This window comes from Ipomoea nil, unplaced genomic scaffold (assembly GCF_001879475.1).
Source record: "Ipomoea nil cultivar Tokyo-kokei standard unplaced genomic scaffold, Asagao_1.1 scaffold0758, whole genome shotgun sequence".
Taxonomy (NCBI): Eukaryota; Viridiplantae; Streptophyta; class Magnoliopsida; order Solanales; family Convolvulaceae; genus Ipomoea; species Ipomoea nil.
Window position 1 is genome coordinate 347,797 of NW_017617186.1, and position 8,686 is coordinate 356,482.

Here is an 8,686-nt window from a genome sequence, read left to right on the forward strand (position 1 = left end):
ACTGACCTCCTGAATGGTTACCAGCCTGGGACGCGCTGCCTGCGGAGCCTGGTCGCTCGCCTGGATTCTGTAGGGCGTTCGGTCGGGGACAAACCGGTCGGGGCCCGGCTAATTGGGAACCCGGTCAGTATCTTATCGCCTTTCTGACTGATCACGCGCCTTACCGACTGGTTCTGCAAAGCGGTACGGTCGCTGGAGTGCAATTATGACGATCCCTCGAGTTCCGCCGATTAGGGTTCCAAGACGCGTCTTCTCATAACCGTCCCGTCAGACGTTACGTCACTCTTCCCCTCCGTTAGATCGAGGATACGTGTCACGATCTCGCTGGTCGTCCAAGCCTATAAATACCTCGACTCTCCTTCTCTTTTCCCTCTTTACATTTTTCGAACTTCCGCACTTCCAGCACTCTTCCTACCCCCAAACTTAAGCCTTTCTTCCTTTTCCGGCGGCCGGCGTGCTTGCCCTTCAAGATAACTCTACTCATCTCCAGTCGTTGTTCCCTTCTTAGGTCAATTTCTTCTCCGATATGTCACTTATTTTCGCATCTTTCTTCCTTCTCCCCTCATTCTTTTATGTCATCCTCATCTTCATCTTCGTCTTCGTCTTCCTCCGCCTCCTCTTCTTCTGCTTCCTCTATCGCGGACGACCATCAGGGTCGCGTCGCGAGCCCTCCGGCCATGGTTTCGGCGACGGCCGCGGCGGGGGACCTACGGGCAGCGGCCCTTGTCGACCCCCAGAGGACTAGGAGTCGGGGTTTCTGGACGCCCTCGACTTGCCAGTAGGCCGCCGCTCCTCACCTCGTGAGGTCGATTTTCTTCATGCTCGGCGATTGCTGGGCACGCCTGCTGTTTGCCGCCGGGCAGGTGACCGACTGGTGACAGATCCTCCTAGTGGGGGATACGTGGGGATCCATTACCAGTCTGTCCGTTATGGCTTCCGAGTTCCTCTTTCTCCTTTCCATTCTCTCCTGTTCCATTACTATGGTGTGCTGCCCGGTCAGTTGGCGCCAAATTCTTACTACCAGCTGACTGCCTTCCTCACATACTGCCACCGCCTCGGCGTGGATGCCACTCTTCCTCTCTTCCACCAGTTTTTCCGCCTCACCGCAATTGGTGCGGTTGCTTCAGGATATGTGCAAATACGTTCCCGGGACAGCCGCAAGTTCTTGGACAAGTTGGTCTCCTCCCACAAAGGTTGGAAGGAGGAGTTCTTCTTCGTCCGTCGGCCGATCATCTCCCGACTTTCGATTTTCCTCTAACCTGGCTGGTGTCATACTACCGCTTGGACGGCAGACAGGCTTGCCCCGAGCACTTGGCTGAACTGGCCAACGGATCACCGGGGGCGAGCTGATCTCTGCCTGACGCTGGTCGCGGTTGGTAGCCATGATGGAGGCTGGCCTGCTGTCGGATGGGGCTCCCCCGACAGGTTCGTTCCTTACTTGGTGGTGACTTAACACTTCTGTGTCCGTAAGCTAACCCTCTCAGCTCTTTCTTTCGCAGGTAATAACGACACATATGACTCGTCCGAGGAGTCTGAAGGAGAGGAGGAGCCACCTAACGCGGCACCCGCTCTTCCCGAAGCACCACGAGAAATCGCTTAGGGGGAGGACATGTCTGATCGTCGCTCCATTCTGCGCACCACCGCACGGGCCTGTCTGTCCGCCGCCAAGAAGGCGCGCACCACCGCACGGGCCTGTCTGTCCGCCGCCAAGAAGGCAAGGGCGCGTCCACCTCGGCAGACCCCACCTCACTACAAGCTGCACGCAGCCCCGGGGCCCTAGTCATTGGGGGTTCTTCCACCACTGTAGCCCGGTCCGCCATAGATACTAGGCGGAGGAGGTCTGCCACTCCTGTTCCAGGCGCTTCATCTTCTCCTCGTCGGGCTGGCACCAAACAGCCCAGCGAGACACATGTGGAGGCCCCGGCCACCAAAAGGATACTGGTTGGCCCGGAGGCCAATGAGACGAATGGCATCCACTGTGGCCGCAACCCGATCGACGAGTGGCTTGGCAAGGTGATCTTCTCCAAGGACCTCGAGTCCATGGAAGGGGGAGATCCCGACTTGCTGCTGGACGGGGTCGCTCATCGCAGTTACTAGGTAAAAATTTTCCATACGCTTAACTCATAATTGCCTTCTTTTCCTCCTTAGCTTCTTTTGACTTTCTGCCTTGTTTTGCTCGTAGGCCCTGATGTGCCAGCTCGCTCTTCACCGTCGGCTGATGGTTATGATGATCGAGCTCAAGGATTTGCACGCGATCCGGGTCAACCATGCCGCTCAGGTAGATGACTTGAACCTGAAGCTCGGTCAGGCTGCCTCTACTCTGGAAGCCGAGCAGAAAAAGGGCTAGCGGTTGACGGCCAAGTTGTAGCAAGCCCGGGAAGCTGCCATGGCGGCCTTCAAGCAATCCCCCGAGTACCAGAGGGGGTGGAGCATGCAAGGGCCAACACTGAAAGCATTGCCCTGGAGTAGCTGGTTTCTGCGGCCGGTCAAGCTTACTTGGCCGATGCGGGGACGGAGGACTACCAGACCAGGATGGCGGACAACCAAAAGGAGATCTACGGTGTCCTGGGCGGGAGGTACGCCAACTTCAGCCCGCATCGTTATGGACTCCCAACTGCTTTATATGAGAAGACTGCGAACCCTGTTACCCCCGCGCATGAACTGGGGGCGGCCGTCATGGACCATCAGGCGGCCAAACTGGCTTAGCCGATGACCCCAATGCTCTGGCAGGGAATCGAGGTCCGATGCTGCTGGATCTGGACGAAGAGGAGGACGAGGCGGAACTGGCTGCGCAATTGCAGCGTCGTCGTCAAGCACACATCGTGGCTACACTTGAGAACGCCCCCACTGGACCATCGGAGGGGGGGGGGGGGAGACTTAGAGTAGCTATTTTTGTTCGTCCCCCCCCCCCCTTTGCAAGATGTAATCCGACTGCCCTTCGGTTTTTTTTGAAATGAATCGCAGCCCGTCGGGCTTTTTCTGCTTTCGCTTCCACCTTTGTTAAGTAATTCTTGTGCGCCTCATCTGACCGCCTCCGATTTTCCAATGAGCAAAGCTGACTGCCAAGTCCGTCAGTGCGCGAGGCTGACTGCTTGCCCCCGAGAGACGAGCAAACCTCAAGACAGTCGAGTCCCTCAGTGGGCAAGGCTGACTGCCTCTGAGCCCCCGAGAGACATACAAACTTCAAAATGGCCAAATCCCTTAGTGGGCGAGGCTGACTGCCTGCGAGCCCCCGAGAGACGAGCAAACTTCCAAGCAGCCGAGTCCCTCAACGGCCGAGGCTGACTGCCTACGAGCCCCCGAGAGACAAACAAGCTTCGAAACAGCCGAGTCCCTCAGTGGTCATCATACTTTCCATGAACCATTCTCATCTCATGCCATCAATCTCATCATATTATCACGGTGGGGAGGTAGAAACTTCACCATATGTGAATGGACCTATCCGGGCTCAGAAATTCTCAACTGGCGTAATCAACGTCTCACCCACAAATCTCATAAGTAACATAGAAACGAGACTGCTATCTTAAGTGTGCACACCCCCTAACTGGGATTCCAAGCCCAACGAGTAATAGCTCAAGCCCTAAGTGAACCTAGGATTTTTCTACCAGGCCCCTTTCTAATCACATAACTTCCAGGAATTCTCCACCGACTTTCATTTCGTCATTTTCATTTCATCAATCTTTTCAAGTAACCGAAACTCAAGTACCACCTCTAAGGTAAAAAGATTTTCCTCACAAGATATGCACAACATATCACATAAATGGCATACTATGCCTAAATGTAGTTTGAGAAAATAGGGGGATACGGGATAAAAAATGGAATATAAAGTGTAGTCAAAACGCATGAATAAATACAATGGTTCATACTTAATGGTTCAAAGTAACTTCAACTGACAAGGTTAATAACTACTCCATACTTAATCTTCACTTAATGCAACTCGAATCACAACCAACAACTCATTGGAACATGCTAATCAATGCACTTCTCTTGTGAATCAAACTCAACACTTATATCAATTTCAAGGTTGGTTCAAACATCAAATAAATCGATACATCACTCGTTTGTTGGTAAAATCATTTTTGGAAAAGTAGCACGTAACACATAGCACTTTAGAACAACTCCCTGAGTCTCATGGATCACGAAAACCCGGAAACCCAAGTGACCGGACCCGCGGCAGTGTGCACTGCCACAGGGGCACCTTGACCGCGCAGGCTAGGCGGCGGGTCTTGCGAGACCTGCCGCGCCACCCGCACGGCCATTGTGCGAGAGAGGCAAGCCGCGAGGGGCCTGCCTCCTCGCCTGCCACCGGACACGCGGGCCTGCCGGCGAGTCTCCCTAGACCCGTGGTAGGGCCCGTGCGCCTTCGAGGAGGGGGTGAGGCAGTAGCCTCATCCCCTTTGTTCCTTTCCCTTAAGCATTTTTCCCACTTCCCAAATCTGATGCATCCACCCAAAACATCAACACAAGGCCAAATATCATTTTAACAACATTTTCAAACACATCTTATGCATCCAACCCTAGATAAACAACATATTCCAAGCTCACATATCATCAACAATCCCACAAACACATTTAATAGGCAAAACTAGCAAAAACAAATACATTTGGATGTTCATGGGTTATACCTCAAGCTAGATGTCTTCCAAGACATGGATCCCTTCCTCAAAGCCCTATGCCTTCCAAGAAGGAAACTTATTAAGACCGAGTCATCTGATGCAAGTGATACTGATAATGATGGAGATGAAGAGAGGCCAGTGCAAACTGAAGGAGAAAAAATGCAATTGAAGAAATCTGGAGGAGATACTGACAAGCATATTCTTGAAGAAATCTACAAACAGATGAGAAGTTTAAGTGATCACCAGAAAAGCTTAAACACGGTGATACAAGAGGATAAGGAGAAGAAAGAAAAGGATTAGGATGAGAAAATTGCTGCATTGAACAAGAAAAATGAACTTGAGAGACTCAAGTCCAACAACTTCACAATGGATCAGTGCAAAAGTTTGCTGAAGGTAATTCACCAACAAGAACATAAAATATCTGATTTACAAAATGAATTATCTTCTTTTAGAAGTGAAAACACTGCCAAAGTTGACACAATTAATGCTAATGTTGAGATGTTAGTTGATTATGCCAAAACGGGGGAAGAGAGCAGTCATTTGGCTCTTGACTTCCGGCAATCCCGAGATGGGTGAGCAACTGGGAAGTAAGCATAGTGCAGCGCTAAGATCCAACAATTGGTATCAGAGCCAAGGTCACGGGTTCGAATCGAAGGCGAGGCAAAAGCCGAGTCCAGTCCCAGATGGGACGTGGGCGTAGGTCAGGCTAAGTCCAATCCTAGGAGGGGGGATGATGGGCGCGTAGGCTAACCGAGTCAGGCTTTGTGATCAAAGGTTGCGGCAGGTGCTAGAAGGGGGATTGTTGGGCGTCGGCCGGGTTGGCCGAGTTCAGCCCCTGCTTGATTCGAGACGTGGCGCTGTGGCTTACTATGGAGAGATGTGGTTAAATGGTTAATGTCCACCTACTTATCACCAATTGGTTTTAAGTAGGATATGGCAACCAGGTACCATAGAACTCTGTTGTTAAGCATGCTTGATTTCCGACAATCCCGGGATGGGTGACCCACTAGGAAGATTTGCGGCAATCCCGGGATGGGTGACCCACTAGGAAGCATAGTGCAACGCTGAGATCCAACAAGATCAAAGGTTGTGGATTATACAAAAGAACAAGGAGTTGCAGGAAAAAGGAAAAGAGAAAAATTCAGCAGATTCACATGCTCACATGTTAAAAGAACTAGAAAAACATCAAGTGGTTTCTAGCAGGAGCACTACCAGGAGATAACATTATGCAAGCCCTTAAGCCCTTGGCTACTACAACACAGGTCAAGTGTCTGATGAATATGTGAACGATTTCAGGAAGCTCATAGAACATATCAACAACAAGCTCAGATCAAGAAATTAATATCTTTATGGTAATATGTCTTATTTTCCTACTATCGGATGGTTATGTAATAATTAGCTATACTGCTTAATATGTTCTTTTGCTCAGTTTTTGCTTTATCATCTTATGAAATGTTTTTAGACCTAACTTGTATTAAAACGCATGCCTGAGATATTTTTGCTTGGAATTGATGATTATTATTATTAGTCTCAAACATGCAGTTAGGAATCTTGTCTAAAAACAATTCTTCTAGGTCATATATTTTGTTAAACTCGTTCATGGCTAGTCAAAATAAAATTAAATTCCAAAGATTCAAAATAATTTTCAAGACTAAGCCAAATGACTGAGTATAGGTTTTGGCATCATCAAAAATGGGGAAATTGTTAGGAATAAATTGTAATTAGATTTTGATGAGCCAAATTGTATCTTTAGGATTAAAATTTTAGACCCCATTTTCTGTTTGAATTTTGTGTAATTTTATTTTGAGGAAGAACAAGAAATATTAAGTCCACGAAATTCATGAAGAAGAAAATCAAGGAAGAAGAAGAAGAGCTACGTGTAGATTATTATTTATCAGCCATAATTCAATTGGTCAGTCACATTATCTATTTTGAAGAAGAGGAGTTACGGTTGGAATTAATTCAAGGAAATCAGCCTTCACGGAAATCAGCCACGGTGATTATTTAAGGAATCAACTAAGAAATTGGAATGGCTTACATAATTAAATTGAGCTACGGTCTCAATTTAATTAAAGAAGAGCCACGGTCTTATTATGAGCTACGGTCCCAAATTAATTCATGGAGATGAGCTATGATCTTTATTTGTTAAAGAATGAGTCACGCTTTAAATTTATTAAAAGGAAGGAGCCACAGTTGATCTTGAAGAAGAACCAGGGATCAAAACTCATCAGAGACATTTAAAGGAATGAGCTACACTTTCTATTTATCAATGGGATGAGCTACGATCAGATTTTAAGAAGAGCAAAATTAAAAGCCCTCACCAAAGACATTTAATCCAAGATGAGCTAAGGAATTAATTCATGAGCTAAGGATTATTTATTGAGACTAGCCAAGGTCTTAATTAAATTAAAAGTTCAAGTCATGCCATCAGCCAAAGAAGATCAAGAAAAATCTCTGACAAGTTTTAATTATAAAGTATGGAGATCTATTACAAAGTATGGGGATTACTTGCAAGATCAGGAAAATCTCACAAAGTCAAAAATCATCTTGATATCTGATAAAAGTTGAAATTATTTTTCAACATCTCTACGCGGCAAAATCTCAGTACAAGATTTCAAAATTTGAATTGCCTATCTGCAACGAGCAACTTCAAAATCTCTCAACTATAAATATTGGCATTCTTGAAGACTTAGAGACCACACAGAATACACAACAAGAAGAGAGCATTTTCATAAGCAGATAGCTTCATTCCATATATTCATATTTTGAGCTACTCACGTAGAACTCTTCAAGTCCAGAAGAGAAAATTTGTTTTCTTTATACCACACTACTCTACTGTGTGTAGAAAGAGGGAGAGTAGCAAGGGGTGTGAAAACCCTGTTGAGTGTAGCTTTGTGCGAGACACTCGTGGTTTCTAAGTGCAGCTTTGTGCAAGACACTTAGTTGGTGTAGGAGTATAGCTTTGTGCAATATACTCGGGTTTGAGTGTAGGTATGTGTAAGACACTCGGGGAAGTGCTTGGGTAGCACTTAATTCACTATTTATATGTGGGTGAACGAGATAGTGAATTTCCTCCTTAGAGTGAAAGGAGAAGAGTGGACTAGGAGGATTACACCACCTCCGAACCACTATAAATTCCCTCGTGCATTTTACTTACTGCTCTCATTTATTTACTGCTCTTAATCATTATTGCTTTACATTGTTGTGTACTAACCCATCTTATATTTGCTATTCATAATCTGGGTTCATACGTATGCATGCAAATTAATTTACACCATTGTCTTTCATATTCAATAAAAAATATACTGTACACCATTTGCATTCCATCTTCACACGTGAACATGCATGCATGAAATCATATTTAACTTTGCCTAAAATAATTGACTAACCCATCTCTTTTAAACATTATTTAAATTAAGTTGGGTAGTTCTTTCATACATATATATTCATACACGCAAAGCATTCAATTTAATTTGAATCATTTTGTGTACTGACCCATTTCATACACAGATGAATTCATCTGAGTTTAGTGTTTTCCACGTCCGCATGCAAGCTAAATTTTGAATACATATTATTTAATCTATTTCTAGCATATCCATCATATTGCATGTGATTATCTCTCTGTTTTTATGTAACACTTTATTGTTGAATTATTCCGTTGTGCATCCAAGTTGAATATCTTGTTATTTACTTGTTACTTGGAGTTGAAATTACCAAAGTGTTATTTATTGTGAAAAAGTTTAAAAAGTCTATTCCCCCCCCCCCCTCTAGACTTTTTACCACCCTATCGGGACCAACAATTGGTATTAGAGCCATTGTCTATTTGAGTCAATCTTGACTGCTAAACAGATCTCAAAAATCAAAATGATAAAAAGAGATATGGCTCTTGCCCAAAATTTGTTATTTTCTTTAGAAAAATTTGATGATTGGAAAATTTGCATGCAGGTACATATATCCGCACTATATGATGAGATGTGGGAAGTAATCACTAATGGTCCTATTGAAATCTTGCAAGTGAACACTACTTCCGTACAAACTAGTGGTACTCCACAGTACGTTCCAAAGCATAA